The sequence below is a fragment of the Nannospalax galili genome, unplaced genomic scaffold (assembly GCF_000622305.1).
Source record: "Nannospalax galili isolate Female #2095 unplaced genomic scaffold, S.galili_v1.0 scaffold286, whole genome shotgun sequence".
Lineage (NCBI taxonomy): Eukaryota > Metazoa > Chordata > Mammalia > Rodentia > Spalacidae > Nannospalax > Nannospalax galili.
Genome location: NW_008359442.1, coordinates 9,519,100 through 9,536,942, shown reverse-complemented (window position 1 = coordinate 9,536,942; position 17,843 = coordinate 9,519,100). Strand labels below are relative to the sequence as shown.

The window sequence follows — 17,843 nt, the reverse complement described above, 5'->3', positions numbered from 1 at the left end:
CCTGCCCCAAGGTTCATAGGGCTCAGTTGTATAACTCTAGTCAGTCTGCACTGTTCCAGGGGCCAAGCCTCACCCATGACCATCTTATGGCCATATGAGGCTGTACTGTGCCTGAGACCTGGAGATTAGGCCCAGCGAGCTGAGCCGGGACAGGCAATGTGGGATCTCATCTACATTGGCTCAGCCTGTACCCTGCACAGCGCCCTCACTAGGCCTCCACCACTGCAGCTGACAGAGCCTTTTCTTCATAGTGGCTGCCTGTCTGGTCCTGGGTCAGTGCTTTGATGGCAATCCTAGGCTGCCTGGTGTGAATTTTCCCAGTTATATATCCTGCCATCGCTCTGTTCCTTTCCCAGACAGAAGCAGCTGCTCCCTTGACTTTTCCAGGCACAGTTCTCACTTCATAGAGATCCAGGAGGAAACCTTGGAACCAGTGGAAGCTAGCTGGTGTCAGGTACTTCTGCCAAATGTTTACTGAACTATAGATCCTCAGCCTACTCTAGGTCTGGGGACTCAGGCATGAGGAAGACCTCTAGGTCTGGGGACTCAGGCATGAGGAAGACTCCTGGCAGAGGCTTGAGACACCAGCCTTGTGTGACAAGTGCTATTGGAAGTTCCAGCCTGGATTCCAGGCCAGTCACCAAACACACCTACTCTGAGCTTTATTGGTCATGCTCTATACTTCTGCCAGGCTTACCAGGTTCTACCATCTGCCTTGGGACCCTGCTGTCCTGTTCTATGATTACATTTCCCACTAATGTACTTATCTATTGCTGCAGAGCAACCACTCCAAAGCATAGAGGTTTCATCAGTGGCTAGATAGATAAACAAAATGTGGTATATCCTCACAGTAGAGTATTATACAGCTATAAAAAGAGACAAAATTCTGACACCCCTGGGATATGGATAAGTCTTGAAGACGTGATGCTAAGAGAAATAACCAGACACAAAAGGACAAACAGTGTAAGCTTCCACCCATACATATGTCCATGGAGTAAATTTACAGAGACAGAAAGTGGTGATTTTAAGGGCTGGGAGGAGTGACAAAGAGTTATTATTTTGTTGCTACAGAGTTTCAGTTTAGTAAGATAAAATCCCGGAAAAGAATGGTAGTGGTAGTTATACAACAGCATGTTCTTCCTGTGTGTGTGTGTGTGTGTGTGTGTGTGTGTGTGTGTGTGTGAGTGCTTGAGTGTCTGTGTTTATATGATGTATGAGTGTCTCTGTCTATGTCTGTTTGTGATGTGTGAGTGTCTCTGTGTGTATGTGTGTATTGTGTGAGAGAGTGTGTGTGTCTGTGTGTGTGTGCGTGTGTGTATGTGTAGGTGATGTGCAACTGTGTGATGTCACTGTGCATGTGTGTGTGGTGTGTGGGCATCTGTGTGTCTGTGAATGTGTGATGTGTGAGTGTCTGTGTGTGTGATATATGTATCTATGTATATGTGCTTGCTTATTCGTGTGTGTTGGAACAGGTACGTGTGTGTTACCATGTGTGGAAGGCAGAGGACAACCTTTGGGTGTCACTTACCTTACCCCATGTTTGAGACAGGGTGTCTTTACTACGGTGAACAGGCTTGCTGGCCCTGGAACCTCTGGAAATTATGTCCCAGCTTTCCATTTCCCCATGGGGTGCAGGATTACCGACACTTTGTGATACTGTGCTTGGCTTTTATGTGGGTTCTCAGAACCCAAACAAGTCATCAGGCTTGTGTAACAAGCTCTTTTACCCACTGATCCATCTCCCAAGCCTGTGACTATTTTTGCACTAAAATATACACTTAAAATTGTTAAATAGGTAAAATTTGTGTATATTTTAACACACACACACACACACACACACACACACACACACACACAAAGAAGAGGCTTAAAACCAGAATTTCTGTGCTCTGTTCTGGTTCTGTGGATGCAGTGGGCTCAGCTGAGTTTCTCCTGTAGTTGTAAATAGATAGTTTTGGAGACTAGAATTACTGAAGGCTTGCTTGTCAGGACACCTCAGACTTGACTCTGTGCCTGCAGAATAGCCCTCTGGTGTCACAAGCCTCTGACAAGCAGGAGAGGGACACCTCTGGGTGTGTTAAGCCTGTGCCTGACTGTCTTTTCTGCCACATCGCATCCATTAGAGCAGCCGGGGGGCACCCCAGATACTAGGGGATGGGAAACCACCCGTTCTGATGGAGGAAGGGCAAAGTGAGGCTTCAGAAGAGCAGGAGTGGAGATGCTGTTGTTGCCCACCATGTTGGGGAGCTGCCAGCCTATGGTGTGCTTGCTGGGACAGCCCAGGTAGAAGGGGCTTCCCGGAGGCACCAACTTCCCAGGAGAGTGAGTCCTCATGGATTGCGGGAGTTTGGAAGGACCTTGGCAACCCCTTGCTTTCAGGAACCTGTTTAGATGTAGAGCCTGAGAGAAGCAGGGCTGTAAGAAAGCCTCCCCCATACTGGCTGATTTTGGCTCCCAGGACTGATAGTGTGGGGACCTCACCCAGGGAGACTCAGCATGCAGTGAGCAAGAGAGGACTGGATCACTTGTGGAGAGATGGGTGTGGAAGGGACAGCAGGGTTGGGGGGCAGGGGTGGCCAGTGGCAAGCACTGAGAGCTGGGTGAACCCTTGTTCTATTGGGCTGGATTTGTTAGGAGTGTATGGGTATTCTAGGGCAGGGCTGTGCAGAGCAACCTGGGTAGCCTTCCAACAGGCCCCCTGAGCAGGTTGGGAGTGACTCGGAGTCCAAAAGTGCAGCCTGTGGCACCCGATCAGACAGAAACTGAGAGGGTAAAGCAAGGCTAATGGGAGAGCCCCAGTGGACCCAGGCTTTGCTGTCCAGTTACACACTCCAATCACACTATTTTTCCATGCAAAAGTCTTTCAAAGTCTTTGGTGCCTTCTGAGATGTAATAAATTTCACATGCATTTTGCAAGTATTACCAAAAGACTTAGAGATATGAAAATGATTGATATCCGCTTTTGAGATCAAGACATCGATTATTTTGGATAATTGGTTTGTACCAAGGACCTTATTTGATGCTTAAAAACAGCTCTCTCTAATCATGAGCTTACTCGAGTCATTACGTATTCACACACATATACATTTGTGGAATTCCGTGGGGGTGGAGACAACAGAAGCAAACATGGTTTTTTTTCTCTCATTCAGTAGATGAAGTCCATGTATAGATGTAGGCATTTCTGAGGGAGTTTGGAGGTCAGCAACAGCCAGGTCTGGCCCTGGAAAACTGCAAATACATTTGCTGTGGAGCATGTGTGCAGCCCCGATCATCTACATCTGCCTTAGTGATGACCAGTACAGGTAAATGATTTTGTTCCTGGGGTGACTAGGGCCATACAGCAGAACTTCTTTTCTACCGGTGCTGATTGGCATATGCCCCAAATCAATAGAAACATGAACAGAATTTAATCACCAATGCTTGACTTGCTGCTCCATTTCTATACCCATCCAGATGTCCTCTTCCCATGAAGACTCTGTCAGAGAGCCTGGGCTTCTGTCCCCTCCCAGCTTCCTGTGGATATTAGTAGAAGACAAGCACATTTTATCTTGCATCTGTTGTTTACTTTGACCTTTCGTACCAGATTATAAGCGCCTTAGGAACAGGAGCTGGTACTCAGGGTAGTGTTTATGATTTGCCCCACCTCCTGCCATGTCATGGGTGCCCTTTTATTTAGTGTGTGCAAAAGCCTTTTAAGGTAACTGTCTCAGCCACTTGGTGTGCCGTAACAACATTCTTTGCACTGGGCAGCTCACGAGCAGTGTTGCTCATAGGTCTAGAGGCTGGGAAGCCTAATATCAAAGTGATGATTGGTTTGCTGTCCAGTGAGGGCTTGCTGTGTTCCATAAATGCCATGTCTCCTTGTGCCCTGACATGGTACAGCTGAACAAGCTCCCCAGGTCTCTATATAAGGGCTCTAGTTCCATTCATAAGAAAAGAGCCCTCAGGACCTAATTGCCTTCCATAGGCCCTACCTCTCAGTGCTGTCACACTGGGTATTACATCTCAACATGGGGGGTGTGTGTTTGGCAGGAAGCAAACATTCAAACGTGACAGTATTTATCAATAGCTTCATTATCCTCAATATCCTCATTTCATCTATCAATGTCACCATATCAACAATATCTTCATTTCTCATTTGAGGAAGCAGAGGTTTTGGGAGTCAAAGTAACTTGCTTTATGCACAGCAGCTGCAAAGCTGGGATTCAAACACTAAACTCTCTAACCTGTGCTTCCCCGCCACCCCACCAGGCCTCACTCGGCCTGTGTTCTCTAGGGTGCTTCACTCAGAAGTTAGCAGTTGGGGCTGGAGAGATGGCTCAGTGGGTAAGAGCATTTACTGCCCTTGCAGAGGACCTGGGTTCAGTTCCTAGCACCCACATGGTGGCTAACACCTGTCCTTAACTCCAGTTCCAAGAGATCTGATGCCCTCTTCTGACCTCTGCAGGTATTACACAACACGGTGCACTTATGTACATATAGGCAGAACACTGAAATAAATAAAATCTTTAAAACAAAAGAAGCCAGCACTTACAAGAAGCGCTGTAATCATTCACTCACTGAAGGAGGGGGGGGCATGTGATGCAAGAGTGCACACCAGGTCATGTGGCCCCTCATACCCTGGAGCTCAGCATCCAGGGGTCACTATCCTAGATGACTGTCCTTGTAACCACTGTCCTTAGGTCATGCATGCTGCTCCCATCTGAGCAAAGCCTGCTATGTGTGGGGAAGAAATTCCATTTTAGAGCATTAACTATCCTTTCTGGGCCATTTGGCTCCTTGTCTCTTCTCCATATGGTAAAGGCAGTTAGTTACATGCTAATTAGGATAAATTATTTGGTCAATTTTTATAGAAAATGGCTGATTTGGGTTAGCCTTCCACTAAACATTTACGTCTGAGCCTGATGTGAGATGGCTCAGTGGGTTAAAGGTACTTGCTGCTAAGTCTGATGACCTGAGTTTGATCCCTGGGACCCATATGGTGGAAGGAGTTGTCCTCTGACCTCACACAAACACCACGGTACTTGAGTTCGCCCCCCCCCCCCACATACACACCTGTGTGGATGCAAACACACAAAAAAATGAAGTTAAAAATATTTACCTGGAGAGACAGATATGATCTTTATAGTTTTTAAACTTCTGAGTCTCTTTGCTTATCTGGGGGGGTGATGGGCCTGCAGGGGAGGGGGAAGAAGACTTGCATATTTAAGATGTAGTAATCAGAACAAAACCATTTGTAGCTAGTTTTATTGGACATCCTTTTAGCAGTTTCAATGTCAAAGTCCAGGAGTCACAATAATCTAGTAGCCACATGCCCCTGGAGGTTTAATGCCCTTTCTTATTCCGTTCTGAATGCTTTGCTCTTTTCCACTGAAGAACCCACAGAACCCAAATGCCAGAAGGCTGCCCTGAAAGCAGGCCTTGTGTGCGGCACTCGGTCGAATGAAGGCTTGCTTGTCTGTCTCCTTCTGATGGCCAGGGTGGGTGGAATTTTCTGGAGAGTGGGCAGCCATGAGGTCCTCTTCATGTCACCCCTGAGAGTGGAGGGTAGGTAGATCATAAAGAAGGGCCATTATCAAGGCTGCCAAGAACCCATCCCCCTGGGGAGAAACACAGCCTCACAACTGTAGAGACCTGTGTGGACCCAGCACCCATGCAGGATGAACAGGCCACATGCCCCCTTGGTTGCTGGAAAGGCAGTTTGACCTCACTTCTCCTGCCTTAGCTCCTAATCATGAAACCCCGAAGCTTCTTGGCTGTTGTCGCTGGTCTCAGCACAGGTCTGACCTTGGTCATCCTGGGCCTTGTTCTGTCTCCTTTTCCCTTCTTTCCCCTGCAGAGTGGCCCAGCTTCACCTTTGGGTGTCCTGTGACTTTCTCCCTTTCTCTCCTGCATTCAGCTCTTTCCTGGCCCAGAAAGGCCCTTAATTACATTTCTAGCCTCTGCTTTTCTCTTAAGATACTGTCTTTGGTGTATGGCTTCTTGGTAGAAATTTCCACTGGGATATACCTCAGACCTGACCAGTTTGTGTAAAACCATTCCTCTTCCAGCCCTTCTCTTTCTACCATTTAAAAAAAAATTATTTATTATTTTTATTTTATGTGTATGAGTGCATTGCCTGCATGTATGTGAGTGCACCTGTGTCGTGCAATGCCATGGGGGGTCAGAAGAAGGCTTTGGATTCCCCTGGAACTGGAGTTAAGGATGATTCGTAGCTGCCATGTGGGTGCGGGGAATTGAACCCTGGTCCTCTGTAAGAGCAGTCAGTGCTCTTAACCACTGAGCCATCTCTCCAGCCCCTCTTTCTATCAATTTTTAAAAACACAGTTTCACTATGTGACCCAGGCTGGCCTTGAACTCATAATTTTCCTGCCTCAGCCTCATGAGTGCTGACTGTTATTCAAAGTACCAGACTCCCTCTTCTCCTTTGTTTAAGTCCCGTGAACCTTCTAAAACAACCCGTTATCTCTCTTTGTCCTATTCTGATTTCTGTCCTGGTAGTCAGTATAGTGTAGTAGAAAAAGCCTGAGGTTTGGGGAGGTAGACAGGGCTCAATTCCGGCAGTACTGCTTTTTACTTGTGTGACCCCAGTAGATTGCCAGGCTAAAGCTCCGAACTCACTGTCCACAAAATAGATGTATGTGAAAGAGTGGCCACCAGGCTGGCCCTCACTGAGCAGGTCTCTCAGTTTTAGTGCTGTGTACACTGTGGGCCAGGTACTTCTTGCTGCAGGGGTGTCCTGTGCACTGCAGGTTGTTTGGCTGCATCCATGGCTTGACCTGCTAGATGCAAATAGTATTGCACATCTACAGCCATGACAACCGAAACTGTCTCTGGATACTCCTGATGTTTTCTGGGAAGGCATGTGGCTCCTGGCTGAGAACCAATGGAACAGAGTGATGCTGAGATCTGGGTTGTGAATGACAAGCGTGGGCCCAAGTTCTAGAACTTTTGGGATGTCAGCTTCATGTGTGAGGGACTGTGTGGCTTCAGTCAGTCTCCATTTATGTCTGATGTCTCCGGGTGTGCTGCTGGCTTGCCTGATGAAGCAGTGCCTTTCATTTCATAGCCCAGCTCAACACACACTGCACGGCGCCTTGATTTTCACTTGCTGCAGAATCAGAGACATTTCAGAGGCAGCTGGGAGTCAGGGACTCTTACTGAACTCCTGTTGCTCAGGCCCTGAGCTTGAGGTAGAAAATGCAGATCTGAGAAGGTCATGCCTATAAACATTAGACCATCTTCTTTTCTCTTTTGAGTGCCTGGTATATGGACTGTTACTTATTTGGTTCTTATGAAAGAAAAGTTATTTTCACACTACAGATGAGACCATTAAGGTAAAAGGACACCATACCTAAGGGTTAGCAATGCCAGGAACTGAGATGAGAGGCCAGGTGACTCATGAGAAGCCTCTAGGATTCAGCCTCTAAGCTCCTCTGTACCTGTGGATAGAACCATGCTCCTATTACTCAGGGTTCCCAAGGACCCTTTCTTTTCTTTTCTTTTTTTTCTTTATTTTTATTTTATGTGTATGAGTGTTTTGCCTTCATGTTTGTAAGTGTACCATGTGTGTGCAATGCCCACAGAGGCCAGAAAGAGGGCATTGGATCCCCTGGAACAGGAGTTACAGATGGTTATTAGCTGCCATGTGGGTGCTGGGAACCAAACCTGAGTGTTCTGCAAGAGCAGCAAGTGCTCTTGACTGCTGAGCTGCCTAAGGCCTTCTTCTTGCTACCTACAAGTCTTCAGTATGGAGAGCAGAGCTGCGGGCCAAGCAGAAGGCTGGTAGGGCCAAGGGTTTCAGCGCTGGGTCTAGTTCGGTCAAGCCTCTGCAGTTGACTATAGAATTTATGTAGCATGTTATGACTCATTTCTTTCAGAGAAAGCAGTTCAGGCACTCTAGGCTTCTCTCTCACATGCAGATGAGAGAGAGACAGACAGACAGACAGACTGGTGCTGTCCCCACAGCGTAGTCCTCTGTAGTAGGGGACTGAGAAGAACACCAGAGGCCTGTGCAAGGTAGATGACTAAATTCGGGACATGGTATAGTTGGGAAGAGACCATTATACGCTGGGCATCCTATAGCATTCCACAACCTCACCTTTGCAGGAGGATCTGAGGACCCTCCTTGCCCCTTTCCCCATTTTATGGACTCTGTTTTTTGGTCAGGAGAGGTCAGGGTCCAAGAGCAGGTGGCTTTAGTGTGGTAGTGCAATGGGAGCTGCTACATCCTTCCTTCCATGCCCAGAGCTGCCCTTGCATGCTTGTTCTGGTCAAAGGCAAGATGTCATTCCAGCCACGGCCCATGCAGAAGCTCTTTGGTCCCCTATCAGGGACAGCAAGGGTGAGGATATCTCCCTATGTAGACTGTTGTTGTGAAAAGGAAGGGACATGTGGCTGCAGCTTGTTCTGCGAGCTGTGCTAAGAGCCTGCTACTTCAAAGACACCACTGTGGGCCCAGAGCCAAGCCTTAGCTTTGCAGCAGAGAAGTTAGAAACAGAATGAAAAGGCAGAGGTGAGCAGTTAAAGGTGGCTGTGTGTGCTCTGGTTTCCATGTTCCAGAGTGTTCTGAGGCACACCCACTGTGGGAAAGCTGCATTTGCCCATGAGAACACGGCAGGCTTCCTTAGTTCATGAATGCTAGAAGAGGTTGCCATGAAGGGACCTGTCAGCGCTTGATTCCCAGGACTGGAAAGTGTACGGACACTGCGTCTTTTCCACCACACCTGTCTTCATCTTGGGAAACGCTGTCTTCAGCGTTCCTCAGTTCTGGAGCTGGAAGTCTGAGATCAGAATGTCAGCATGGTTGGGTTCTGGCAAGGGGTGTAGGTTGTGACTCTCATTGTATCCTCATAGCAGAAAGACAGTGTTTTAGTGACTTTTCTCACTGCCGTGACAAAATACCGGACAAAAGCAACTTAGGAAAGAGTTCATTTTTGGCTCACAGTTTGAGGGTGTAGCTCATTAAGGTGGGGAAGTCACAGTGGCAGGAAGGTGAGGTGGCTGGTCACATGGCATCCACCGACAGGAAGCAGAGGGAGATGAATGTTGGTGCTCAGCTTACTTTCTTCTTTTTATTCAGTCTGGGACCCCAGCCCATTGATGGTGCTGCCTACAGTTAGGGTGGGTCTTTCTTCTTCAGGTAAATATTCCTAATGGATACATCCAGAGGTGTGTTTCCATGGTGACTGTAGATCCAGTCAAGTTGACAGTGAAGAATTACTATCACAAGACAGTGAGCTGGTTTTCTGTCCACTTCCTACAAGGGCACTAATCCATTCATGAGGGCTCCACCCCCCATGACCTATTCACCATCTAAAGTCTTCATCTCCAAATACTATCACATTGGGATTAGAGATTTGATGTGAATTTTGTGGGAACTCAAACATTTAGCCAGAAACAAAGGAGTATCCCTGAGTGGGGACTCAAACACAGGGGTCCAATGCTGGAGCTATACCATCGTATCCCAAGTACAGAGGAGAGCAAACCTCTGTCACTAATTTCAAAATTGAGGAAATGGACAGATAACATAATAGAATTCAGAAAATAGTCAGGACCCAGACGTGTGCTGGGAAAGTGAAGGTTAAGTGCCACAAAGGAGAGGGCAGGCTGAGGAACTGAGCTGGAACCAAAGCCAATCATTTTTGAAGGCAGTGGGAGATTACAGTGTGGTTTAATATCCCACGAATGGTATTTCCTGTCACATAGCTGAATAAAACACCACATATGTTTGTGATTGAATAGTATGGCTGTACAACATACGTGCTAATTCCCTTCTCTGCATGACCAAAGACGAGGGCAAGGCACACTCATTTTCCCTAAAGTCTTACCTTTCTTTTCTGTTTCGAACTTGTAGTTTCCTCTTTAAAGGGAAAGCATCTATGAGAATAATTACAGAAACACTATCACAGAAAACCTTTGAGAAAATTCTTCAAGATGTCTTCAAGGTTGGCTTTGTGTCCCCAATACCAACACCGGAACAGCGGCCAGGGTCACTGGGCTACAGCCTTTCCACAGCACAGACCCAGGGCTTTCCTGATGCAGTCTCACTCTGGAGGAGTCTGGCATGCTAGTCTGAGAATTCCTTATTTGGGAGAGCAGCCAATGAAAGCACACAGATACTGACATTAAGACATTCTTTCTCTGGTTTATGCAGCACTGTTAAAGAGCAGAAAGTCAGAGGCACAAAAGACCAAGTTCAGACTTTGGCAAAGGCCTGAGGCTGGAGGAGAACTCTGTCTGATTCTGACAGTGGGGTTGGTGCTGATGTTAGGAGGCCACCGAAGGCTGTTGGCGATGCATTCCTGAGGTCCCCAGGGATCTCCTCAGCACCGGTCCTCCCCCAACATCTGGTACTTACAGTGAAGCTAGATATTAGGGCTCATGTAGGAATGCATTCTACACAGATACGCAGTGACGTGGGGACAGAGTCTAGCGGCAAGTGACCTGGAATGCTACTTCACCAGCAAAGGCACACAATTGGAATTCAACAATCCGCAGGAGACGGTAGTACCTTTTATTAAATGGTTTCTGAACAAAAGCCAAGGAAAAGGAGGGCAGGATAGAGGAGTTGGGTCAAAGATCAACAGAATGGAGGAAGCTGGGGACGGTCGGGGTGGCGGGGGAGAGCTGTGTAGGCAGTAAGACAGAATTAGGACACCTAGTCAGTGCACCAAGATGGCTCTAAAGAGTAAGTCAAGAAGGGATAGTAGTGCAGGCTGAACTACGAAAGCCAGTCTCAGAAATGATGTAGACTGTCTGGGCTGTTATTCTTGAGCAATCTTGGGGAAAACTATCCCAAACTTTGCCTTCCCTACAGCCTGATGTCCAAGGGCAGGCATGTGCGGTAAGCTTGTGGAGAAACAGGCTCTTCCCAGGGTCAGAACAGCATTCCTCAGCTTTAGAGTTCTTGGCGCCAGGAAGTGATGGCTCTAACGTGCTGCTGTTGCTTAATGAAGTTATCAGATCTCTCTGGATCTCTGGTGTATTAGACTTTGGAATCAGACAGATCTAGACACAGCCTGGGCTTTGCCTCTTGCTGGCTTAACCTTTACCTTTCTGACCCTTATGGGGTTATAAGACTTAATTAAGATTATGCATATGCAGCAGTTAGCCACATACTGTTTGATAAATGTTTGGTTAATTGAACAGTATATTTCTACTTTCTTCCAAATTCTAGCTGAACTAGGGTGGGTAACATCAAGATTTACTTTGCAGGAAATGAAAAGACCATTCACAGTTATTTCATCAACAATGTACTGAGTTCCGTGTTTGTGCCTGGCATTTATAGATAACATGGAAATTGGCCCTACTGAGGATACATGATTCCTGCTTGAAAAACTCTTTACTTTGACTCTCAAAGAATACATGGTATTTTCCTCGGGCAGCTTGAAAGTTTTTATCCCCAAATAATTTTTGGTGAGATGATTTTTCTAGCAGTGTTTTCTTCATAAAGTTTGTTGCAATATTATCACAGTGATCTAAGGTATTGCTATTTTTATCTTTGTGTGTGTATTGTGTCTGTTTTATGAACAGTGTGTGTGTGTGTGTGTGTGTGTGTGTGTGTGTGTGTGTTCAGCTTTGTGAGTGTGGGTGCCATGGTGCAATGTGGAGGCCAGAGGACAACCTGACATGTCAGCCTTTGCCTTCTACCTTGCTTGAGGCAGGGATCCTTGGTGTTTGCCTCTGTGTACACCAGGCCAGGCTGGCTGGCTATTGAGCTCCCAGAGTTCCTCCTGTCTCTGCTTCCCATCTGGCTATGGATGTGCTGGGATTACAGACAGGTGCTCCTGTGCCTGGCTTTACATGGGCTCTGAGAGTTTGAGCTCAGGTTTTCATGCTTTAGCCTTCAGCCTACAGGGCAATCACTCCCTCAGCCCAGGTATTGCTATTTTTTTTTTTTTGGTCTTTTTGAGACAGGGTCTCCCTGTAGCCCCAGCTGTCCTGGAACTCACTATGTAGACCAGGCTGGCCTCAAACTCACAAAGCTCTGCCTGCCTCTGCCTCCCAAGTGCTGGGATTAAAGGTGTGTGCCACCAGGCCCGGTGGCTCACTTTAATCCCAGCCCTCCGGAGGCAGAAGCAGGAGGATCTCTGTGAGTTGGAGGCCAGCCTGGTCTACATAGGGAGTTCAGGCCAGCTGGGGCTACAGGGAGACCCTGTCTCAAAAAGATCAACCCCTGCCTCCCTCCAAAACAAAAACAAAAACTTTTTTTTGGTCAGTTCATGATTATTTTTGCAATACTCCTACAAGAGTTCAATTTCTTTCTTTCATTTTTTTTAAAGCAAACAGGAAGTTTTTTTAAAAAAATATTTTATTTATTATTATTTTCGTTTTTGAATGTATTACCTGCATGTAGGTAAGTGCACCTGTGTCGTGCAATGCCCTCAGAGGACAGAAGAGGTCATTGGATCCCCTGGAACTGGAGTTACAGACAGTTGTCAGCTGCCATGTGGGTGCTGGGATTTGCACCTGGGTCTTCTGCAAGAACAACCAGTGTTCTTAACCGCTGTGCCATCTCTCCAGCCCCAAGAGTTCAATTTCTAAGTGGGAGGAGGAGATGGGGCTCAGGGATGGTGTGAGAGTGGTACCTTTTGGCGTGTTTGCTGTGCCCTGCTTCCTTTGTGTCACTCACTGAAGAAGGTGGTGGGGACAGGAAGGAGCCAGGCTTCTGGGTCCCCAGCTCCATATGACCTTGATTCTAGACCTTGGGAAGATGCTCAGATGCTGCAGCTGTAAAGTTACAATGCGATGTTGAAGGTCAGGGCTCTGTCAGTGGTGGTATCTAGGGTCCTCTCAGGACACAAAAGCATGTGTAGTTCCAACCCAACCTAACCCAGCTGAGGTTAAAGGGGTTTTGCAGCCAGCAGACTTTTGCCTTCCAGTGTTCTCACGCAGTTGAGAAGGAAGAGTGCTTTCAAGCTCGACTGGGCTTCCCATCCCTCCCTAAGGCCCAGTGGGCTTCTGAGCCTGGCGCTTTGGGTTTGGGGGGTTGGAGGAAGGAAAGCATTAAATGGAACTGGTCCTAGTTGTTGACTTTGGGCCTTCTGCTTGGTGGGGGCTCTGGGACCAGAACCAAAAGGTGAGGTCATACAGACAGAGGGCCTAAGGAGGTTAAAGATGGGAAGGGGTGAACATGAGGGGTAGGGGTTTTGGGACTCGGGTTTGCTTTGCTCAGTGGGGGACCTGCTGGCTTCAGGGCAGAGAGACTTGATAGTCGACAGAGTCTTAGGCCCTGAGACTTGTGTCTTTTCAACAAGCTGTTTATTTCAGAGTTCAGATGGTTTTTATACATCTCAAGAAACTGGCAGTCACCCCTGGGATATGGCAGTCACATACAAAGATTTAGGGTACAAAGAAATAGGACAAATAGTCTGTTAGTTGGTGCCAGAAGGATGCTTAAACTTTTACTCAAAGTTATCAATGCCCATCTGGTTATTTATTGGCCACAATGTTTTCTTTCTTAGAGTTAGAAGCATGGTAACTTTAGATTTTAGCTCCAGTAAACCTTTAACCTGGCCTAATCTCTTAGCTAAGGATAGCTGAGTTATTTGTTCAAGACAAAGAGATGAGCTAAGGGTTGTTGACCAAGACACTTTCCCACAGAGCAGGGAGACTGCACTTATGAGCTGGCTGCTTTCTCCTGACAGTCTCACAGTGATCTGTAGGGCAGGGATTATCAGAGCCACTGTTTTCAGCACCCCTCCCTTTAGCAGACGATGCAGCCTGGACTTAAAGGTTTTAGGCTCATCTCACCCTAGGGCCTGACATCCTGGTTTCCTACATAGAGGAGGGGGAGCGCAGAGGGGAACAGATCCTTCTCCTCCAGTTCTAGGTCTGCAGGGGACAGGTCTGCAGGGGACTTCCGCCTTGCAGCCATATCTGGAGAGCTGGGCCTGAGTGCACTTTGCAGGATTTTGAGTTCCAGATTAAAGGTATTTTGTAAGGTGTGCTTTAAAAACAACGAAACAAAACAAAAGCCAAGAGAGGGCTATTTGCAAAGCAATAGCTCTGATTTCCTCATGTGGCTTATGGAAATCAATTCTTTGTCTCATAATAAGCAAAGCACAAAGAAAGCAACTCCAGTCTTTTGAATTCCCAAGCTACCAAGGGGAAATCATGTGTAGTTCCAACCTAACATGGCGCAACGTTAGTCATTGGATAGAAGCCAACTCAGCCCGGCAGTTTTTTTTTTCTCTCCGTCTTCTGTTTCTTTTAATATAATAAACTCTGCTAGAGTAAATATTTGCACAGGGTCTCACCCTCCGAAGGGGCTGTTGGGCTGGATTTCCCTGGAGTCGGGGAGGCTGGGTCGGGACCACCGCTGACTGCAGCCACTGGCTGCTCTCCTGGCTCCAAGCTGGTGCTTAAACAGGGATCAGCAGTGAGGTGGTTCCCGGGGGGGCGGGGGGGGGCAGGAGCCCTGCCTCTGCCCTCAGGAATGCGGGGGTGGGAGAGAAAGACCACAGCCTCCCATGCCGGAGCCCCCCACCCCTTTCTAGCTTTGCTTTGGCTCCTTTCCAAGCTTGAATGATATGTTGGTTGAGCCTTCATTATCCACACCGATAGGACTGGAGGGAGGAAACCCAGCTTTACCCAGGGGCTTTGTGCCACCGTTCTGTTTTCACTTCCCTGAGGCTCGTGGAGCTTTGCTTTCTGGAGGTTTAGAAGGATCGTTTAAAAATCCCAGCTCCTAGGGCTGAGGGGTGTAACTCAGTGGTGAGACACCTGCCTAGTGTATGTGAGGCCCTGGGTTCGAGTCCCAGGAGTAGGGCTGTCCCAGCACTAAGGTCCTGGCACTTACTAGGAACATAATTTCTGTTTTTGCAAAAAAATTCAATTGATTATCAGTTACCACAGAATTGTTGTAGAGTTGGAGAGGACCCCAAAAATCACTGTGGTACCATCCCGAATGTCTGCAGGACCTGAGCACACAGGTAGTGAGAGGCACCTCAGTGTCCGGAGCTCATTGCCTCTGGTATCATTAGGATAATTTCAAAACTTTGTGTCATATCAAGTGAGAAGATATACACCCAGAAGAGATGATCACAGAAAACTTACAAGCATTCACATCAGTATGATGCCCAACAAATAAAAAGCAAATAAACCAAACATCCTGAAGTTAATAAATGGATAAATAAAAGAGGGTATAGCCACACGGTGGAATATTATTGAGGTATGAAAAAGAATGAAGCATTGAACGTATGTGCTACAGTGTGGATGAACCTTGAAAACACAAAGCCAGATATAAAAGGTGATGTGCTGTGTGATCCCACTTATGCAAAGTGTTCAGACAAAGCAAATATGTAAAGATAGAAAGCTGATTAGTGGTTGTTGGGGGTCTAGCAGAAAGGGAGAATGGAAAATGACTACAGTAAGCACAGCTTTCATTTCGGGGGTTAGAGGAATGTTTTGGAATTGGTGGCAATGGTTACACAACTCGATATTCTATAAACGACTGAAGTGTGCACTGTTTGCAAAGAAGCTTTATGGAACATGAATTGTAGCTCAGCGAAGCCTGATTCTGCCGGGAAATGATGGTACACCCGGCAAAGGTCATTTTGAGAAGCCAGGTCACGAGTTTCAAAACATTTTTATGCTGTAAATGTCACATACTTGGGGCTGTGAATGTGTTATAAGCTTATTATAAATTGAGCTTTTAGCTTTTCTTGCTGCATTTTCCACTCTACTAACCAAGTCTGGCTGCGTGGTAATCATTCAAATAAAGACCTAGCGATTTGGCTCTAAAATATTACAGTTTTCCCCTGTTTTTGAGAGAGGATCTCATGTAGCCCAGGCTGACTTTAAACTGACTTTGTAGCTGAGGTTGGCCTCAACCTCTCAATCCTGTTGCCTCTGGGTCTCATACAACCCCCTCCTTCTCCAGTGCTGGAAAAAAGTCACATTAAATCTATCCTTTTAAACAAGATTTTAAATGAACAGTTCGGTATTATTATCTGTATTCACTTGCTGTACCCCAGATCTCTCAAACTTTCTCATTTTTCATAACTGAAACTCTACACCCTCTGAACAGTGACGGCCCCATTGTCCCCTCACCAGGGCCTAGCAGTTACTGTTTCAACTCCAAGTCTGACTTCAGGTACTTTGTGTCATTTCACCTCAAGTAAGATGCTCAAGGTCTAGCTGTGTGGTCCAAGTGTCTGAATTTCTTTTTAAGACTGAGCAACATTCCGTGTGTATAGATAGCAGCATTTTTGTCATTCTTGGTGGCCTATTTTTTTTTTTTTTAAACTGGCTTTGGGTATCAGGATGAAACAGGTGGAGGTGTTCTCTCGTCTCCAGTTTTTTGGGAAAAATTTGTAAAGGATTGCCATGAATTCTCCTTTGAATGTTTTGTAGAATTTGGTAGGGAAGCCATCTGTTCCTCGATATCTCTGTTGGGAGATTCTTCATTATGAAGTTAATGTCTCACTAGTTACAGGTCTGTTCAGATATTTTGTCTCTTTACGGTTCAGTGTTGGTAGGTTGTATATTTCTAGGAATTTATCTATTTTCTCCTGTCATTCCCTTAGTTGGTCATAGCCTCTTACAGTCCTTTTTATTTTCATGACTTCTGTTGCAATGTCTTCCCTTTTATTTTAAACTTTAATTTTTTATTCTAATTTTTTTCTGATTTCTACTTTTTAATCTTTTTTCCTCCCATTCATCCTCAGAGTAGATAAAGATTTATCAGTTTTGTTGATCTTAAAAGTGGACTCAAGGGGCTGGAGCGATGGCTCAGGCAGTTAAGAGCACTGGCTGCTCTTGCAAAGGACCTGGGTTCCATTCCCAGCACCCACGTGGAGGTTAACAACTGTCTTCCAGTTCCAGGGGATCTGACGCCCTCTTCTGACCTCCATGGGCACTGCACAACATGGCTGCACTTAACATGCAGACAAAACGCTCATACGCATAAAAGAAAAATAAATAGAATAGTTAAAAACTGAACTCAAAATTTCATTTTTTTATTGTTTTCTGTTTCACTTATGCTACTTTATTGTTTTTTCCTGCTAACTACCTTAGTGTATTCTCTGGCTAGCTTCATGAAGCATAACGCTGTGCTATTTCTTTGTGCTCTTCCTTATTTTTTAAATTTTTATTTATTTTTATGTGTATGAATTTTTGCCTGCAGATATGTGTGAAATACTTGAAGAAGCCAGAAGAAGGCATCAGATCCCCTGGAATTGGAGTTACAGACTTACAGTCAGTTTATAGTTAGTTGCCTTTTGGGTAACTGGGAACCAAACCTAGGTCCTCTACAAGATCAGCTAATTCTCTTAACTGCTGAGCCATCTCTCCAACCCATTTTTAATTAAAAAAAGTTTTATTATTTTTAAAAATATTTTATTTATTATTTTCATTTTATGTGTGTGAGTGCATTGCCTGTATGTCTATAAGTGCACCCATGTTGTGCAGTGCCTGAGGAGGTTAAAAGAGGGCATTAGATTCCCCTGGAACTTGAGTTATAGATGATTGTTAGCCACCATCTGGGTTCTGGGAATGGAACTCAGGTCCTCTGCAAGAGCAGGTAGTGCTCTTAACTGCTGAGTCATCTCTCCAGCCCCCCCTTTAAGAAAAAATAAAAGATTTATTTTAATTTTATGTGTATGAGTGTTTTGCCTACTTGTATGTAAGTGCACCTATGCATGCAGTGTTCATGAAGGACAGAAGAGGACATTGGATCCCTGGAACTAGAATTAAAGATGGTTGTTAGTCACCATATGGGTGCTGGACACCAAACCCAGGTCCACTGAAAGAGCAACCAGTGCTCCTTTTTTTTTTAAATTTTTACAAAAACTTTATTGAGAATTTCATACATGCATATAAGGTGTTTTGATCAAATC

At 46.0% G+C, this 17,843-nt stretch overlaps 1 protein-coding gene across 3 annotated transcripts in view; it reads left to right on the top strand.

The window, feature by feature from the left end:
- The window catches only part of Ston1 (stonin 1), a 60,815-nt gene that overhangs the window by 23,228 nt on the left and 19,744 nt on the right, over window positions 1–17,843 (top strand). Inside the window, exon 1 of one of the 3 annotated variants that reach the window (XM_017795600.2) lies at window positions 10,353–10,506. The exons of the other annotated variants lie outside the window; for them this stretch is intronic. The gene's annotated coding sequence lies outside the window, so the exon portion shown is untranslated. Of the gene's footprint in view, window positions 1–10,352; window positions 10,507–17,843 lie in introns of those variants that run through there. 3 annotated transcript variants of the gene reach the window in all.